The 20234-nt window shown below is 49.4% G+C and overlaps 1 protein-coding gene and 1 non-coding gene across 2 annotated transcripts in view; one reads left to right on the top strand and one right to left on the bottom strand.

Moving 5' to 3' along the window:
• The window catches only part of VAT1L (vesicle amine transport 1 like), a 169664-nt gene that overhangs the window by 144218 nt on the left and 5212 nt on the right, over nucleotides 1-20234 (top strand). The gene's annotated exons all lie outside the window — the stretch shown is intronic.
• On the bottom strand, nucleotides 4624-4695 carry TRNAC-ACA (transfer RNA cysteine (anticodon ACA)). The gene has a single exon. It is a non-coding gene; the product is annotated as a tRNA-Cys (tRNA).

The following is a 20234-nucleotide window of genomic DNA, read 5'->3' on the forward strand; positions in this document are numbered from 1 at the left end:
AGGGGCTCTTCCCAACCCAGGGGTCAAACCTGCATCTCTTGTGTCTCCTGCATTGGCAGGTGGCTTCCTTAACGCTTTCCATGCTATTTTGAGCTTGTTTAAACCTCTTTAGGGATTCGCTGGTGGCTCAGACAGTAAAGAATCTGTGCCACCTCTTTGGCTTTTAATGGCAAACAATACCGATCTTCCCCCCAACCCCCGCATTTATGGAAGTAGCACGGAGTTTTCTTTTCAATGTGTTATTAAATATGCTCCCTGTACTTAGGAGGAGGTACCTGGATGAAGCAAAAGTCACTGGCTGTTGAGCACCTTGAAATGAGACCCGGCCTTTCATGGGGTTGGCTTGCTGGGCCCTCTGGAGGCAGAATGGGCCAGAGGCAGCTTGGGTGCCTCAGCAGGTACTCTGTCTGTGGGAGCGCTGGCCTCGCTTCGTCTAAATCACACACACTGAGGCTCAAGCCGTGTGCGCTATCATGTTGATTTGTTGCTGTTTGCCTGTTTCTCTGATGTAAATATTCCCGCCATGGCTTATTTCAAGCCACCAACATCACTTCCCTGAACTGAGATTGGGGAAGAAATGTGCACAGTCAACTTCCCTGGACCAGTAAGAGTGCCTCCAGCACGCGCTGGATGTGGCCACCACTTACGGTCGCTATGGGATTATGTGGAAGGCACCAGGCAAGATGGCCTTCCTGCTGGCTCAGACAATAAAGAAGACTCCGCCTGCACTGTGGGAGACCTGGGTTCAGTCCCTGGCTTGGGAAGATCCCGTGGAGGAGGGCATGGTAACCCACTCCAGTATTCTGGCCTGGAGAATCCCCCGGACAGAACAGCCTGGTGGGCTACAGTCCCTGGGGTCGCAAAGATGCTTTCCAGGCAAGATGCCTTCTCATGCCAGCTCATGCTGGCCCCCAGGGCTATAGCTGCTGGTAACTGTTATTATCCCTGTTCTGCAGATAAGCAGCTTTGGGGCAGAGAGATTACAGAACACACCCAAAGTTATAAAGCTGGTGAGTGATGGAGCTGGGATTTAAACCCAGGTCTCAGTCAGCACTCGGATTGCAGCCATGAAATTAAAAGGCACTTGCTCCTTGGAAGGAAAGCTATGACCAACCTAGTGTGTCCATGCCTGCGTGCGCAGTCGCTTCAGATGTGTCCAACTCTTTGCAGCCCCGTGGACTGTAGCCCTCCAGGCTCTTCAGTCCGTGGGATTCTCCAGGCAGGAGTACTGCAGTGGGTTGCCATGCCCTCCTCCAGGGGATCTTCCTGATCCAGGGATCGAATGAGAGTCTTCTGCGTCTCCTGCATTACAGGCGGGTTCTTTACCATGAGCCACCGAGGAAGCACTGACCAGCCTAGACAGCATATGAAAAAGCAGAGACATTACTTTGCCGACAAAGGTCCGTCTAGTCAAAGCTATGGTTTTTCCAGTGGTCATGTATGGATGTGAGAGTTGAACCATAAAGAAAGCTGAGCACCGAAGAACTGATGCTTTTGAACTGTGGTGTTGGAGAAGACTCTTGAGAGTCTCTTGGACTGCAAGGAGATCAAACCAGTCCATCCTAAAGGAAATCAACCCTGAATATTCTTTGGAAGGACTGATGCTGAAGCTGAAACTCCAATACTTTGGCCACCCGATGCGAAGAGCTGACTCATTGGAAAAGACCCTGATACTGGGAAAGATTGAGGGCAGGAGGAGAAGAGGGTGACAGACGATGAGGTGGTCGGATGGCATCACCAACTCCACTGACATGAGTTTGAGTAAGCTCCAGAAGATAGTGGAGGACAGGGAAGCCTGGAGGGCTGCAGTCCATGGTGTCGCAAAGAGCCGGTCACGACTGAGCGACTGAAATGAACTGAACTGAACTGAACAGCGCCAGGTTTGCGGCAGACAGTGAAGGACATCGGCGCCCTCTAGAGGTCAGAGTGGCAATGACAGCGGTGACCTGTGAAATCTGTGTGTGCTTAGTCAGTCACTTCGATCGTGTCCAACTCTTTGCGACCCCATGGACTGTAGGCCACCAGGCTCCTCTGTCCATGAGATTCTCCAGGCAAGAATATTTGAGTTGGTTGCCATTTCCTTCTCCAGAGGATCTTCCCAACCCAGGAACTGAACCCTTGCCTCCTGCATCACCTACGTGGGCAGGTGGATTCTTTACCACTGAGCCATCTGGGAGCTTGAAACCTTTGAAGGAGAGATAATTCCTTGGGGGAAGAGAAGCCTTGCATCCACAGCCCTCTCCCTCCCCTTCTCCACCTAGTGACCTCCTGGCTTAGAAGGATCCAGTTAAAGGGGGGGCCCAGGATGACTGAAAGGCTCCCCTCCAGCTTCTAGTTTCTAACGCCTACTTGCAAGGCAGCAGTTCCCATCTGGGAGAGATTCTGTCCTCCAGGGACTACTGGCAGGGTCTGGAGGCACTCTGGGTCCTCATGCCTGGGAGGACACTGCTGGTGTCTGGTGAGCAGAGGGCAGGAATGGTGCTAAACACCTGCAACAGGCAGGACAGCCCCACATGCAACAGAGTCATGCAGCCCTGAATGTCACCAATGTCGAGGTTGAAAAACCCCCTGTAAGGAGTTAGGGAGCTGGGCCGCTCAGGAGGCTGAATTTAGTCTACTGTAATCCTAGAGACGTCCCTTCAGCTTCCATCCTGAGAAGGAATGCCCGGCACAGCCTCCGGGGGTTGGAAATAAATCTCAGGCTCCCTCGGGAGGGTTGGGGACCATCTACTCGGGATCGCAAGGGGGCTTCCTTCATCTCTCCACTGTATCTCCCGCCTCACTTTCTCCTACCTGGTGACTGCTTCCTATCTGATATTCAGACACCTCCCAGCAAGGCAACCCCATGGAGCAGAGCACCCAGTTTGTGGAAGAGCAAAACTGACCACTCAGGGGGTGACATATTTCTTTAGACCTCTGCAGTCAGGTGTGGAAGGACACTCCTTCAATAGTGATCCCAAGATGCGTGGTTGCCAGTTGATTGTGTGGTTTGAGATGGATAGAGGCGCCTTGTCTGGCTTTCAGTGTCTCGACACTTACCTGTCCGTTATTCATCCTTTCCACAAATCTTTTTAAGCATCTGCTCTGTACTACGTCTGATGGTAAGTGTTAGAAATGAAATATTGGCCTGACATTACTTGTCACGCTAGGTGCCAGGGCCGCAATGCAGTCGCAGTGGGGAGGGAAGCCGACTGTGGAGGCGCTGGCTGGGCGCAAATCCCAGCTGCGCCACCTTCTAGCTGTGCGATGCTGGGAAAGCTGCTCGCCCTCTCTTAGCTTCGGATTTCTCACCCTTTAAAACGGCAGTGCTGCGTCACGTCCAGCCTTGCTAGAAGCTAGATGACTAAATGGCCACGACGGAACAGGTTGTGAGTCCTCTAGTTCCCAGCTTTATATCCTGGCTCTTCTTTTTTTTTTCAGCTGTGTCACCCTGAGCGTATTAAGTTCTAGGGTTCTCAGTTTTGTCCTCTGTAAAGTAGAAATAATGACCCGCCATGTACAGAGTCAATGAAGAGATTAAGGGAGATGATGCCTGCAAGCCAGTCAGCGTGTTACTGCTGGCATGTTGTAAGCACTCAATAGACATAACCATTATAATCATGACTATCTTTTCCTATTATAATGCCTGCAATAATCAGAGTTGAAGTAGCTATTTTCATCCACATTATTTTAGATCTGTTTCAGTGTTTTAAACAGCCGTGGGTGGCTGAGAGGCGCGTATGCCTACCTCTTCTTTGTGCCAAGGCTGTACCCTGATGAGCAGCAGGAGGGGAAAGCAACCCAGGCTGATGGGTCCTCCACGGGGTGGGTTGCTCAGTCCCGCCTGCACACGCGCAGTCATGAGCTGAACCCTCTCCCAAGCTCTCTTCCTCCATGCGATGATTTCCTTAAAACCTGTGAGGAATCCCAAGCAATGAAAACCGACAAGCCTGATTATATAGGCTCCACGTTGGACACAGGCCTGTCTGCCCTGGTTTGTACAGGTGATCTGGGTTGAGTCAGGGTCTGTTTGGAGTGCTCAATTCCAGAGCATCAGGAAGTGAATAGACCTACTCTGTCAAGTCCATGGGGGCCAAAATACTGTATCGTTTGGTTTTTCAACAATGCCTAAGATTGTGCTGACAATAGAAGCGTCTAAAAAATAGTGTAATAAGTGGCTTCTGGGATCTGTACTCGGTGAGACTATATTCACTTGGAAGCATGACCAATTCCAGACTGCAGAACTTTTTTAAAAAGTTATTTTCTTCCACATACAGATGGCCAATGGGCACATGAAAAGATGCTTTACATCACTAATTATTAGAGAAGTGCAAATCAAAACTACAAAGACCACACATCAGTCAAAATGGCCATTACTAAAAAGCCTACAAAAGTAACAAATACTGCTGAGGGTGTGGAGAAAAGTGAACCCTCCTACTCTATTGGTTGGGATGTAAATTGCTACAGCTGCTATGGGGAACAGTGTGGATGTTCCTTAAAAACACTGAGAACTGAAGTGAAGTTGCTCAGTCATGTCTGACTCATTACGACCCCATGGACCGCAGCCTACCAGGCTCCTCCATCCCATGGGATTTTCCAGGCAAGAGTACTAGAGTGGGGTGCCACTTCCTTCTCCAGGGGATCTTCCCAACCCAGGGATCAAACCTGGGTCTCCTGCATTGTAGGCAGACGCTTTACCATCTGAGCCACCAGGGAAGTCTTTAAAAAAAAAAACCAAAAAGCTAAAAGCTCCAGCAATCCCCTCCCCCAGGAATATATGTAGACAAAACTGAAGAAATGCATGCACCCCAAAGTTCTCAGCAGCACTATTTACCGCAGCCAAGTCACGGGGACAACCCAAGAGCTCACTGACAGCAGAGTGGATGGAAGGCACGGCACGTATGCACAACAGGCTACTGCTCAGCCAGACAGAGAGCGGCATGGTGCCATCTGCAGCCACACGGGTGCACCCAGAGACGCTCCTACTAAGTGAGGTACGCCAGAAAGAGAAAGGCAAGTCCCACATATCACGTAAGCATGGAGTCTGACATAAATGAACTTATCTATGAAACAGAAACAGACTGACAGGCTTAGAGGACAGACTGTGGCTGTGGGCGGAGAGGAGGGAGGAGTAACTCAGGAGTTTGGGATTCACAGCCATATGCTGTAATATATAGAAGAGGGAAACAGTAAGGACCCACGGAGAGCACAGGGAACGCTGATACCCTGCAATGAACTCTCTCTCTCTACCTGAATCACATTGCTCTACACCAGAAACCAGCACAACATGGCAAATCACCTATACTTCAGCAAAAAATAAGGTAAAAAAAGAAAAGCGCTAAAGCCACTGAAGAACTGTTTTCCCCAGTAGGAAAAATGTCATACTCAGTGGAGACATTTAAAAATATACCCCTTCAAAGAAAAGAAAAGAAAAGCTGACAAAACTAATTCCCATCATCCAAAATAACCTTTTTTTTTTCCTTCTAATATTTTTCTTTTGTGCATTTGGAGGTTTGTTTTGATTTTCTTTTGTTCAGGGGGTTGACATTTTTTTAGAAATGATAATCACACTGTAGAAGTTTTTACAGACTGCTTTTTTCCCGCTCTAATAGACCCTTTCAGCATTTTTAACCTTTATTGTTGTTCAGTTGCTAAATCATGTCTGGCTCTTTGCAACCTTATAAAGTTTTTTTTTTTTTCTCTTCTTGTTATTCCAAATGTAGGACTACTTCCTTAAGACATACCCTTAAAAGTGGAATTGTTAGGTCACAGAATTTTAAATACTTTACAAGGTGCTTTGAAGACTGTGTAAAGACTCTGCAAGCATTCCCTACGCTGCTTGGTGTGGATATGACTTCAGTTTTGTATAAATGTGGGTGAACTGGCACCCACCTGCCCAGCCTCTACGCAGCTCCCAGCTGTGGGCACCTCCCAGATCCGCCCTCATCCCATGACTCCCGAGGGTCTGACTGCTGCCCTAAAGCTGTCCCCTGGGTTTCAGTCCCTGTGACCACCTGTGAATTCAGAGTGGCCTGGTCACCCCGGCCCAAGGCATGGCCCTGTCAGCTGAGACAGTGGGCCCCTGAGCGGGAAAGGAACATGTCTGGAAGACAGAACCTCTCTCATCCCTTGACTTTTTCCCCCCAGTGTATTGAGCCTGTTTTCTGTCTCGTTGCCATAGCAACACAACCTCAGGCTAATAGGTACTCCTTGGTGCTTAGAGGAAAAAAAACTCAGCTGACAGACAAGCCAGGACAATGCAGGAAAGAATAGGTTAGCCCCAGATGCCCCTCCACGCCTCGGCAAAGCAGCAGAGATAATTAAAAATTCGACTTTAGGGTCACGCAGACTCCAACAGAAGGAAGGTTCCAGGCCTTAGCAGAGTCATCTGTTTCCAATGCTGATTAAAATGGACAAAGATAAATCACAGATGACCTCAGCTCTCCTCTCTGCTTTGATGGAGAACCTTTCCAAGCATAAGTCTTTTTAGAGGCTCTTTCTTCCCTTTGGGGAATTAGATGACTTCCAAAGAGCCTGAAATGATCGCACAGGTTCAGTGGGATGGACAGCCTATTGCAGTATCCCACCATGGATCTTGTCAGTTCCACCTCACAGCCGCCCTGACTCCCAGGTCCCGCTGGTCTCCCCCTCTCTCCTCATCCCCTGCCTCACCTGCGGCCATCCCTCCTGGGCCGTCTTCTCAAGACTCACCTCCAGTCAGGTCCAAGCCCCCCAGCCCCGACCGAAGACAGCCCCGCTGACACAGCTCGGCACAGCGTCCCCGTCACTGACTCTCGGGTCCCTGCACGAGCCGTCTTCCCCTTTCAGGACTCTGTGCATGAATTTTCTCTTCCAGGAAAAATGCCTCCCACCCTTACAAGCCCCGGGGAAATGCCATTTTTGTCTAAGTGGCATCATTTCCCACCCTCTGGGCTCTTCATTCAGGCCCAGAATGTAGCTCTCCCCACGCTGTCCTGGATGGACTGTGTAGGTGGAGTCCCCACCGCGGCAGCCGGTGGGCAGGGGGCATTGTCTGGGAAAGGGGTTGCCTGTGTGTGTTCATCTCGCTGAGTGCTGCCTGGCGCGAGGTAGGTATCCAATACTGGAATCTGTTACCCTCACAAAGCTGGGTTATTTGCTGCAAAGAATAACATTATTCTCTCTGGGGAAATGGGCGAAGACCTCCACCTTCTCCAGCCCAAACCCCTCACTCATAACATCAGCATCCAACACACACAGCTGAGCGTTTGGGTGCCGAATCTGCTGATAGAGTTGTTGTTTGGGGAAAAGAACTCAAGCTCATATTTTAGAACCTTTCTCGGAAAATTTCAAGCAAGTAGCAAATCCTGAGCCACCTCCACCCCACCAGCTAGGTACCCATGGAGGCAGCTCCACGTGAGGAACACCTGGTCAGCTTGTCTCCTTCGCTGCCTCCCCTCCCCCACGGCTTTTCTGGAGTACGTCCCAGACATGATGTCATTTCATCTAACAATGTTTCATCAGCCGTCTAGGTGAAACTCCTACCCCTTCTGCCTACACTGCCTGTGACCTTGGGCAGATTAATTAACCTCCCTGATCCTCCTGTTCTGTGTCATGAGAATAATCACGGCACGTCCATCATAAGGTTACAATGAGGAGCAAATGGACGATTTGCAAAAAACACTCGATGCTTGTGGCGTTTGCCCAGCTAGTGTGCTAAGTGGTTGGTGTTAGCCATTAAAATCACCATCATACCATCATTACCATCATCTTTACTGATGTTAGCCATTAAAATCACCATCATTACCATTATCCTTACTGAATCTACGGCCCGAGTCCCAAGCATTTGAGACACAAGAGACATACAAATGTATCCACTGCTAATCGTAGCGCTGGCAGTTGAAGGAGAACAGACTGGAATGTGGAGACACTGGAGCCCCAGAGATCACAGAGGAGGCTGGAAAAGTCATCCCGGAGGGAGGTGATGGGGCCTTGACCTAGACAGCGACGGAGGTGGAGAGAACACACAGGGAGAGCTGCAACCCAGGTCAAGTTTAGGTATCGGCTAACGGAGGGGAGAAGGGGTGAGACGGTGAAGTTTCCTCTGAGAGCCTTTGTCTTTGCTGCACTGGTTGATGGGCATCCTGGGAAAGGCGCGCGGCACGTGAGGCTGCTGTTTATGGCAGCACATGGCTTCCCTTGTGCAGCTGGTGGTTCGTTTCACTTTGAAGCCACTTCCACATCTCTGTGAAAGGCTCCAGACTCCCATGAGCTTCCTTCCCCCTCCCCTCTGCAACCTCCCTTCACCTGATAATCAAAGTGGAGGTGGTGCTTTACCCACCACCACTTTTAAAACTTATTCTCCATGAATACATGCTCACCGTGGACCCTTTAAAAAAGACAGACACAAAAATATGATCTCGCTTGTATGTGGAATCTAAACTGGCAAAATCACAGAAGCAGAGAGCAGAAGGGTGTGTACCAGGGGTTTGGGTGCGGGGGAGAAGGAGAGGTGGTCGTCAAAGGGAACAAAGTTTTATGCAGGATATGTAAGTTTTGGAGATCTGCTAATGTGGCATAGTGCCCATAGCTAACAATACTGTATAATGTACTTAACATCTGCTACGAGGGTAGAGTTTATATTAATTGTTCTTGTGTCTGCATGCTCAGTTGCCCAGGCGTGTCTGACTCCTTGCGATCCCATGGACTGCAGTCCACCAGGCTCCTCTGTCCATGGGATTTCCCAGGCAAGAATACTGGACTGGGTTGCCATTTCCTTCTCCAAGGGATCGTCGCAACTCAGGGATCGAACCCGCATCCTCGGCATCTCCTAATTGTTCTTACCCCCAAATAATAACTATGATAAAAAGGGTGAGAGAAAACGGTGAGGGGTGATGGATATGTTTACGGCTATGAGGGTGGTGATGGTTTCACAGGTGTACACTTATCCTCAAGTTCATTGAGTTGTAACCATTAACTATGTGTAGCTTTTTATATGGCACTTATACTTTAATAGCGTGACTTTAAAAATAAAGATAAACAGACAGACCGAGATGTGCTCTGGGCCCCAGCACTCGGGTCCGCATGATCTTTGAGAGAGCCGCTTCTTGGGGTTCAGAGGGGAAGAGGCGTTTAAGATTCCTGCTTTTGCAAACCGGGAAGAGTGCACAGAGCCATGGACAGCAGCCATGCTCCAAACCACCTGGCCTCAGGAGCCAGTGGCCTCTGAGAACGTGGCTGTGTGTTAAACTCAGAACCAGTGGGCCAGTCTGGACTCTGCACAGAGGGCCTTGTGCAGGAAGGTGACGCGGGAGAATTATACAGATGTGGCTTCCCTGGTGTCTCCATCCCCCAGACCCGATCTGGTCTCCCAGCTGGAGAGAAGGGAAGCTCCAGGGGACCCCAATCCCTGGGAAGCAGAGGTTTTGAGAGGCATCTGTCCAGGTGGCAAGTCCCGCATCAAGACAGAGGAGCTGGCGGTAGGACCCTACGAATGTAAGGAGCCTGGCGAAGGTCTGCGTTCCGACACCCTGACCCAGCATCAGAGGATCCGCACGGGGGAGAAGCCCTGTGCGTGTAAGGAGTGTGGCAGGCTTTCTGTCGGAGCGCCACCTGCCTGCAGCACCGAGGCTACGCACGGGGGAGAAACTAAATGGTAGGAGTGCTGGAAAGCTTTCGGGGGTAGGTCACTTTTTTATTGTCCAGCGGCGCATCCACGCCCGGGAGAAACCCCGGGAATTTTTCTTGTGTATGATACAGTCGTGAAAGTGAAAGTGAAGTCACTCAGTCGTGTCCGACTCTTTCCGATCCCGTGGACTGTAGCCCACCAGGCTCCTCTGTCCATGGGGATTCTCCAGGCAAGAGTACTGCAGTGGGGTGCCATTTCCTCCTCCAGGGGCTCTTCCCAACCTGGGGACTGAACCCGGGTCTCCTGCATTGAAGGCAGGTTCTTTACCGTCTGAGCCACCAGGGAAGGCCGATACAGGCGTAGCTGGACTCGAAAGCTTTGCCGCGCTCCTTACACTTGAAGGGCTTCTCCCCAGTGTGGCTCCTCCGGTGCCGAAAGAGCTTCGAGTTACATCGGAGGATCTTCCCACATTCTTTCCATTTGTAGAACTTCATGCCGCCTAGAAATAGTAGATGGGGGTTCAGACTGGAAGCCTGACACACGGCCTTACTTTGAAAGCCCCAGTGCCGAGGCGGGTCTGAGGGACGCCCTCCGCAGGCCTGCCGCCGCCTCTGTGCCCTCGGAGGCTTGCTGCTCTGCTGCCTGCTGCATGGACGTAAGGTGCGTGGGAAAGCCTGCAAGTGCCGCGGCAGCCTGTCCGGCCTCAGCAAGTGCAGCCTGTGGAAGAGAAGCGCAGCCAGGCTCCGGCCGGGCCCGCCGCGTCCCCGGGGCCCCTGCACCCGCAGCTCGCGGCGTCCCTAAAGGCCCGGGCGCTGCTCCGGCGGGGCGGGGCCGCGCCTCACACCGGCTTCATTGCTGGTTCCCCGCCCGTGTTCACGCTGCTGCCTCTGGGGTTCTTTCTTCCCTCGTCCCAGTAGTACGTGGCTTCCGGAGTCTTCCACCCGCTGCGAAGCCTTCCCCAGCTACTCTGACCCCTTTCTTCACCACTGCCCCCCTCACCGAGGCCTCTCTCTTAGCACTTCTCTGGTGGTTACAGCAAATCTCTAACCTACCTTCAGCTTGATCTGTAGCCTTAACACTGTATCTGCGTTCTTACTATTTCAGCATAAACTCCGTTGTAATTGAAAAAAAAAAAAAGATATAAAACAGGAAAAGTATAATGGAGGAGATAAAAACTAGCCATAATCCTGCTACAGATATGCCCAGGGTAGTTGGGTTGATATAAGCTCTCATTTATTCTTTATATTAATATGTATTCGATGAAGGTATGACCACATTGAATATATAATTACTCTTTCTCCTTAGCATGTCAATAAGAAATGGGATGAGGTGACCTTTCAGGGTTATCCTGTAATTCCCTTAACCATCCTGATAGACATTGATAGACATGTTTTGCTTCCAATTTTTTCCTTTTAAATATAAAATAAAAATTTATTAATATTCAGTTAGTGAATGCTAAAGCTGAAACTCCAGTACTTTGGCCACCTCATCCGAAGAGTTGACTCACTGGAAAAGACTCTGATGCTGGGAGGGAATGGGGGCAGGAGGAGAAGGGGACGACAGAGGATGAGATGGCTGGATGGCGTCACCGACTCGATGGACGTGAGTCTTAATGAACTCCGAGAGTTGGTGATGGACAGGGAGGCCTGGCGTGCTGCGATTCATGGGGTCGCAAAGAGTCAGACACAACTGAGCGACTGAACTGAGTGAATGTTTTACGCATAAAGCTGTACTCAAGTTCCTTAATTGTGCTCCTTTGAAAAGGCTGCTGCTCCCAGTAAACCCAAGGGAAGAATCAAGTATTTATCCTCCCACTCCTATAGGAGCTGTTCACCAGTCATAATCAGCTAATAGATGCAGGGGCGTGGCTCCTTATAAAATGAAGGCAGATAATAAGTGACCACAGAGTCTTGGAATCAGAATTTCACAGCCCCCACTAAATTAACGGGTCTCAGCGCTGAACATCAGGAAAAGAGGGCCAACCAGCCACGTGCATCTCCCAGAGGACACAACGGCGCCCACCGTCCCAGTCTGATCAGACCTCCTACCAACCTGAAGGAAATACAGAGCACAGGGGGCCCCGCTGGACAGTCCTGGTTGCCTGCAGTCCACAGAGTCCAGACCGTGGGAAGGAAACCACCGCCAAGCAACCCAGACTTTTCGACTTGCAAGGAGCAACAGCAGCAGAAACGAAGCAGGAGAGTCTGCAGATTTAGAAGGACCTGGAGGTACATGTTTTTTCAAATGGGACAAAACAAACCGCTGCTGCCTAGGGATGTACAGTTAGGTGAAAACCAAAAGAAATATGAGGAAGTGATGGCTCTAAAAGTCAGGATGCAGTGGTGACATCTGGAGAAGCGGAGGGAGTTGGGGCTGTGACGGAGCAGGCTTGACTGGGCTCTGTGACGGAGAGGCTTTGGGGACGCCCAGCAGAGTTCTGTGTCTTCACCTGCGTGCTTACAAACTGTACATGTGTGGCTGTCTGTGCATGTGTTTTGTTTTATAATTTTTAAAAAAGTTTAAAAAGAAAAACTTAAGGGTGTTACTACCTGTCTCAGCTTGGGTAGGTGTGTCCTTCAATTCATGTCCTTCCCTGAAGCTTAGAACATGAGTGTGGAGCTAGGCTCACTGCAGATGTATTTCAACACAGCTGAGCTGCGGAGGGTTGAGTTCAGATGAGGCCATCCTGGAATAGGATAAGCCCTTAATCTAATATGAGCTGTCCTTATAAGAAGAGGAGAGACACAGAAACACAGAAAGGAAGGGCACGTGATGACGGAGGCAGAGATTGGAATGCTGTGGCTGCAAGCCAAGGACAGCAAGCATTGTCAGCAACCCCCAGAAGCTAGGAGAGAAGCTGGAAAAAGATTCTTCCTCGGAGCTTTTGCTAGGAAGCCACCTTCTGACACCTTGATTTCAGGCCTTTAGCTTTCCTGAAGCTTTCTTCACACGCTGAGCAGAAAGCAAGTTGTCTGATGTCCACACAGGTGTGCAGAATCAAAGCTGAGATATTCATTCTCAGTTGCCCTAGAATGAGAAGCGCTGTAACTGCGACTCTCTGCTACTTTCCTACATTTGAGCCAAGTGCCAAACAGGTCCTATCCAGATATTAAAACATGGTACACCAGACCCCACCCCTCGCAGAGAGATCTTAGCCCTCCTGGGGAGGGACTGGTCTTTCTTATCTCTCGCTGTGAGTCAGTCAAGCCCAGAGCCTCAGCTGTGGTGGGCAGTGGATATTTGTTACACGAAGCACCATTTAGGTCAAGAGTCTAAAACATCAGAGCCCCAGGATCGCCCAGAGTGGCGTGCCTCTGCGTTCTCAACAAACAAGTCTAAGCTGAAGCCAACACACTTTTCTAAAAATGTATTTAACTGGAGGATAATTGCTTTACAATATCGTGTTGGTTTCTGCCATGCATCAACATGACTCAGCCATAGGTATACACATGTCCCCTCCTCCCTCTGGAACCTCCCTCGTACCTCCCACCCCACCCCACCCCTCTAGGTTGTCACAGAGCACAGAGTTTGTGTCCTAACAGCAAATTCCCACTGGCTCTCTTTTCTGCATGTGGTAAAGTGCATGTTTCCATGCTACTCCGCAGCCAACAATTCTCTGACTCCAGAAGTCGGTGCTTCCTAGGCTGAAAAACTCTTCAAGAGAGAATGGAATTAAGTGTTACAACCCAGGGGCAACAGGGTGCGTGTGGAAGTGCAGAGGAAATACCATACCCTACAGGGCGCCCCATGGCCCCTCCTCTCCACCTCCTGCCTCCTCTCGGCTCCACACTCTCGGCAGCAGTGCACCAAGCCCTGGGGGTTCACAGGGCTCGGTTTGAAGCTGACATCGTCACAACCTACAGCTTGGCTTGGGACAAGCCGCGTCACCTTGCCAAACCTCAGTGTGATCTCAGCTCTCCTCCGCAAGCAACAGGGGCTCCAGGAGAAAAGAGAGGCTATTTGTACGTACCCTTGATTGACAGTCTGACAAGCTCCCGCTCACCTCGCAGAGATCAGGCGTAGAAAGTGCTCTGCTTGGTGAAGCGCCTGCTGAGCATTTGTCACGTGCCTGCTGCTGTGATGAGAGCGAGCATCCTCCCCCACAGCCCCCAGGGGATGCACCGCCACTGCCTTGCCGTTGACAGTTACCTGAGTTTTAGATGTGGCTCTTGCCCTGAGACTCTCACCTTCTCCTAGGGCAACTTGAGGGCAGGTTATATGACTGCAGTCCAGAGCCTGAAACCTTCTCTGCCTTCCTCTTAGTGGAGGATCCACAAGATCCCCTTCAAAGTAGTGGAGGGTCAGCTTTCCACTGGAGTGCTTTGCTTGCAAATGCCTCTTATACAAACACAATTACTCTTTTATTTCCACTCCTTGACTCCTACAGTGCCCAGACAAGTTGTCCCAGGCATATCTGCCCCTGTTGGCCACCGCTCATTTTGCACCCTGGACATCCTAACCCTTATCTAAATGACAGCCATGTCTAGATGACACAGTCAATGTTATCTCAGTTCCCTTAGGTACAAAAATGCTCCCCAAACAGCCTGCAAACAAGCCCTTTCTCTGGAAATCTAAGGAAAGGTCACCTCTGCCTTCTAAACTGTACTTTCCTAAATGTCAGCAGCTCTGGCCGTCATCCCTTTGGAAAGATGAGAACTTTCAAGATTTTGAAGGATCTTTGGCCTCCTTTTAGTTCTAACCCTTTTCCATAACTTCCACGTTACACTGTTCCAGGGGAAATCCTTCAGGCGTCGTGGAACGGAAAACCTTCAGGTGTCATTATCCATCAGGGAATGAATAAAACTAGTATCATCTGGAGGCAAGGGGATGACATTATTAGTGAGGCACTAGAGTCCTCCACGGAGAAGGCGATGGCACCCACTCCCGCACTCTCGCCTGGAAAATCCCATGGACGGAGGAGCCTGGTGGGCCGCAGGCCATGGGGTCGCTAAGAGTCGGACACGACTGAGCGATTTCACTTTCACTTTTCACTTTCATGCATTGGAGAAGGAACTGGCAACCCACTCCAGTGTTCTTGCCTGGACAATCCCAGGGATGGGGGAGCCTCATGCGCTGCCGTCTATGGGGTCGCACAGAGTCGGACATGACTGAAGCAACTTAGCAGCAGCAGCATCAGAGTCCTCCAAGCAGGAATAAGAGTTTCTCTCCCTGGCTGGAGGATTTTGCTAAAGGATTTGAGGCACGAATCCGTTGACACGATATTCTATAAGTTCTACCACTGTTGTGTGGGATTTCAGGAGTGGCGGGAGCTCAAGCGATGATGTAACCCATTTGCAGCAGACTTGAGAATCTTAATTCAAGAGGATTTTCAAAGCATCATCACCAGCATCGCCCTCAGAGTTCTGGTGGCTGTCAATGACTCATCCTTGGAGTAGAGCAATATTTCCTTAAACTCTTAATATTTCTATGTCCTTCTCCTTGGCTGAGTGACAAACTTCTACCTGACCTTCAAGTCTCAGTCTGTAAGTTCATTCCTGCCAAGAGTTTCCCCCTGATTCTCCTCCTTCTCCTAACCCCAGTTGCTTCCTCTTCTGTGCCCGTCACACTTCAAACATCTCACTTACAGATGGTACAGCAGATATTTTTTTTCTGCAGGGAACAAGAATCATTTCACGTGTTGTTTTTTTTTTTAATCCTCCCCCCAGACCTCACTTATATGTTGGAATAAGCATCCTTGAAGTGTCCAGCTTAATTCTACTCCACCATCCAAATTTGACACTGGGGAGCATGGTTAAAGAAAATCAAAGAAATGTTGGAAGCAATTCACTAGATTTTTTTTTTCATCTTTTGCTTTAGTTCAAAATACAACAGGACTAGAATATACAGTGTGGCTTGATTATGGGTTGTAGATTTCTGCGACCAATTCTGGCTTTCAGCTCAATGTCTACTTCATTTGAACTCCTCATGACCGCAATGCATACTTGATCGTCAGTGTCAATGGCATCTAGGTTCCCCAGGAAAAAAGGACCAGTTGCTTCATCTGATTCTACTGTCTTGCTGTTTTTTCTTCCCTCTTCCTCACTCTCCAAATATCCTGTCCCTCTTCTAAGCCGGTGCTCCTACCAATGGCCCTTTAAAAATCTTCTTGGACCAGCCACACTATTTTGTGGCCAAGCAAACACTTCTTTTAAAATGACAACTTGCTGTCTCCTTCTTTTAACAGTATTTGGCTTCCGTGCAGCGCCAGAACTAGAACGGGGCAAGGTAGGTGACCAGGGTGCAAAATTTAAGGAAGCACTCACTCTTGGGTGCTAAACCACCACTCAAATGACCTTGGGAGTGAGCACCCCTTTAAATGCCCCGCCCTAACCCACGCCTTGCATCATTGCACAGATCCATTTGCATCTAATCCCAACGTGAACTGTGTTTTTTTCTCAACCTTCCCAGTGGGTCATTCCATGATTCTGGACATTTTACTTTTTCAGTCACTCTTCCACATAGGTCAAAACCTCAGGGCTCACTCACTTCAGATCCTCACAGCTTCTCGACAGAACATAAGCCCCAGATTTCAAGTCTACCTGCAATGAATGTGTTACTTTTCCACACCCACTTTGGATTTTAAGCAATCATCCATTCCCCCCAAAGATGAATGTCATTAATAGAAGTCATCTTCCAAATACGAATTAGGTAGATGTGCTTCTAATTAGGGTATTACTCATTTCTTCTTTTTCAAAGCTTTTAATTTATCATCGAATAGACACAGTGATCCATGGAATAATCCATCTTAATTTTTTTCCTCTTTTAGATGGCTAGGCTTATTACTATTCATAGCACAAGCCAAATGCTTTGGTTATTAAGTGGTATCATTTGTACTCTAATGAATTTGTGCCTTTCACAACATTGAAAAGGAAATGAAATATTGTGAGACATTAAATGAGACCCCAAACAAAGATGGAGCATCATTAACCCTCATTGCTCAAGCACGAAGGAACTGACCACTCTGAAAATGACTGGAGGGTGCAGGTCTGTCTGAGCTGCACTGGGCAACTGCACCCGGGCAGGCTCTGTAACGGAGTGCCAACACCCCCAGCCAGCTTCCCCAGCATCTTGCCCCATGTTCACTTTCATTCTCCGTCCTCATGTCCCCGGCCTCTTTGCAGTCTCTCCTTTCATACTTGGCCCCCTCTTCTTGCGATGGTCCTCTCTCCCTTCTTTTCTTAGTCCTGTTCTCCTCATTCTTTAGAACCCAGCTCAAGTGTCCCTTCTTCTTCAGAGTTTTCCATGATCTTCCTAACGAGGTCAGTTCCCCTATCCACATTCTCTTAACACCATCTCAGAATTACCCAGTGGCAAGGCTACATTTATTTGACTCATTTTGGTTAAGTCTGTGTCTCTGTAAGACCATGAGCTTCATGATGGCTGGGATCTTGTGGGTTTGCTCATCATCATTTCCCACAACTTCCAGAAAACCCCTTCTCCGAGATCCGTTGCAGGAGGAAATAAGAATGACCACAGCTAGTCTTCCTCTGTGAACACCGTCTGAGCCAATCACATGTCCCCCGGGGGTCATGCGTGAACACCAGCTTGAAGGCTGCAGGACTTGGTTGAAGCGCAAACTGGGGGCACGCGATCAACTCTGACGGGTTGTCACCCAGTGGGGTGAAATAAACAATTTTCAGATCATGAAACTCTTCTTATGACGATTAGCCTGCTTAGTAAGTGACACTGTGATTCCTTCTGGACAGAGAGAGTGCGTCTGTTTCGACCACTGCTCCGCACACAGCTCCTGGAAAAGGGCTTTGGCGCTGTTGCGTGAGTGACAGACCGAATGGACAGGTGGACGGAATAACATATCAAGAATATGGGGAGCAAAGAGGTGATGCAGCTGGCTGGAATGATGTTGCTCAGTCAAAGCGGAGCCTGGGAAGTGGGGATATCACCCCTGCCTCCTGCCACCATCCACGTGGGCTGGAGAATCCAGCTGCTGAGACCAGCTCTGGCCAGCCCCACAGCTGGGATCCTGGCTGCAGTCAGTCCATCTCTCCTGCAGCTGGCAGGGGTGTGTCAGACTGGGCGCGGGGACCACGCCCTGACTGAGCAGACTGCACTGGGCCACCCCGGCAGCCACCAAGCAGGCCACCTGGGCCAGGGGCTCTGGGATGTGGCACAGACCAGACAGAAACCTCTGGGCCGGCTCAGCCACGCGATGTCTTACTCTCCCCACAAGTCGACTCCCTTGCTCGTTCATTCATTCGCTCTGGAAGCTGTCATATGCCAGATGCTCCTTGGCACTGGGATCCCTGAGGTTGGTGCCATTGTCCTGCCATCCAGGCGCACTCTCCAATACGGCAGATGTGAGCAACTGGAGCGTAGCTGGTCTGAACTGAGACATGCTCCAAGAGTAAAATACACCCTGGATTCCAAACACTTAATATTTCATCCATAACTTTTATTATATTAGCATACATTGAAATGATAATATTTCAGATAGATAATAATAAGGTTATAGATATAAGGTATATAATATAATAGATAATAATCTGGTTAAAGAAAATATATTATTAAAATGAATCTCAGCAGCTTCTTTTTACACTTCTAATTGGGTCTAACTGGGGCCTCCTAGGTGGTGCTGGTGGTAAAGAACCCAACAAAACCCAAAAAAACCTCCTGCCAAAAAAAAGCAGGAGACATGAGATGTGGGCTCGATCCCTGGGTCAGGAAGATCCCCTGGAGGGCACAGCAATCCACTCCAGTATTCCTACCTGGAGAATCCCACGGACAGAGGAGCCTGGCAGGCTACAGTCCATAGGGTCACAAAGAGTTAGACACGACTGAGCAACTAACATTTTCACTTTCACAGGCAGAAACGTAGAAATAGGTGAAATTAATTTTAATCATGTTTTCCTTTACCCAAGATATTTAAAAGGCTATTGTTTCAATATTTTTAAATTAAGGATTTTAATTGGAGGCTCATTGCTTTACAATATTGTGGTGGTTTTTGCCATACGTTGACACGAATCAGCCATGGGCACACATGTGTCCCCCATCCTGAGCCCCCCACCGCCCTCCCCACCCATCCCTCTGTGCTGTCCCAGAGCACTGGCTTCCATGCCCTGCTCCATGCACTGAACGTGCCTGGCCATCTCCTGACATGAAGCAGAGCCTGCACCCCTTTTCATTACGATGGAATCACTGAAGTGCACTGTGCATGTCACACCCCCAGCACATCACAGCTGGGACGGCTGTGGTTCAGGTGCTCAGTGTCGCGGGCAGCTAGTGGTCACTGTGACAGGCTGTGCCACACTGGCTGGATGTTCCTCCTGAATGCAGTGGGGAGAGGTCCAAGCAGAGGCGTGCTTTAGAAAAAGCTCCCTGGCAGCCACAGGGAGATCAGCAGCTTTCTGAATGTTGCCACTTCCATCTTCTGCGCACTGTCACCCATGCAGGTGCTTCAGTTCATAAACTGGCAACTTGGGAGCAACATCTCTCTTTGCAGATTTTATCTTTTGATGATGTCGTTGGAGGAAAGTTTTGAGGTGCACACAGCAGAGACCCATCTGCTCTGGTTTTCCCAGAGTCCTAGAAAGGGCAAGCTGCACTCTCAATTCCCACGTGGTTCCTGCACCACTCAGATGATGACTTGCCACGGACCCCTTCGATTTTTCATCTTTGGGTTTCTCCTCTGTTGAAACTCTGATGCCTGCCTATGGTCACCGAGGAAGCTTGAGGTGCAGATAAAATGAAGCAATATGTGTAAAATGCCTCATGCTGTGCTTCATAAAGAATTGATCAAAAAACAGTATTGAGTTTCTTTCTCTCTGAGAGCTGTCATAAAAGATTCTTCCCACCCCCAAGAGCAGCCCAGGAGGACTGTAAGCTCAAACAGCATGACTGGGGATCAGACTCCTAATCCTTTCTCCATCCCCCATGTACGGAACTTCAAGGCGTCAGTTCATTTCAGAAAGAAACGTACAAAAAATATGCAGATTAGAGCCAGCCCGGCAGGGAGCTCTTTTCCTAGCACCACCTGACTTCAGGAGGAGCTTTTCTGCCTCCCTGGGCTCTACCTTATTGGAGAAGCAGTTTAAAACCCGTTCCTAATCTCCAAGGAGTTTCCAGGTGTTTAATAACTTGCCTGGGTAATAAACAGCTGAATTCTGGGAAACCATTATGTGAGCATCAAAGGAAGCAGCGTGTTCTGGGCAGAACTGGGGAAAAGCATTGGTTTTTGAAGTCTGACAAATCTGAGTCTGAAACACGATTCTGTCGCCCATAGCCATGTAACCTTTGGACAGATTGCTTATGTCTTTGAGCACCAAGGTAGTGATCTGTAGAATGGGATAATATGTGTCTTGCAAGGGAAGAATTACACATTCGAGGTAACAATGTATTAATTATCTGTGGCTGCATGACAAATTATCCCTAAGACTTGCTGCTGCTGCTGCTGCTAAGTCACTTCAGTCGTGTCCGACTCTGTGCAACCCCATAGACGGCAGCCCACCAGGCTCCCCCGTCCCTGGGATTCTCCAAGCAAGAACACTGGAGTGGGCTGCCATTTCCTTCTCCAACGTATGAAAGTGAAAAGTGAAAGTGAAGTCGCCCAGTCGTGTCCGGCTCTTGGCGACCCCATGGACTGCAGCCTACCAGGCTCCTCCATCCATGGCATTTTCCAGGCAAGAGTACTGGA

The sequence above is a fragment of the Capricornis sumatraensis genome, chromosome 20 (genome assembly GCF_032405125.1).
Source record: "Capricornis sumatraensis isolate serow.1 chromosome 20, serow.2, whole genome shotgun sequence".
Taxonomy (NCBI): domain Eukaryota; kingdom Metazoa; phylum Chordata; class Mammalia; order Artiodactyla; family Bovidae; genus Capricornis; species Capricornis sumatraensis.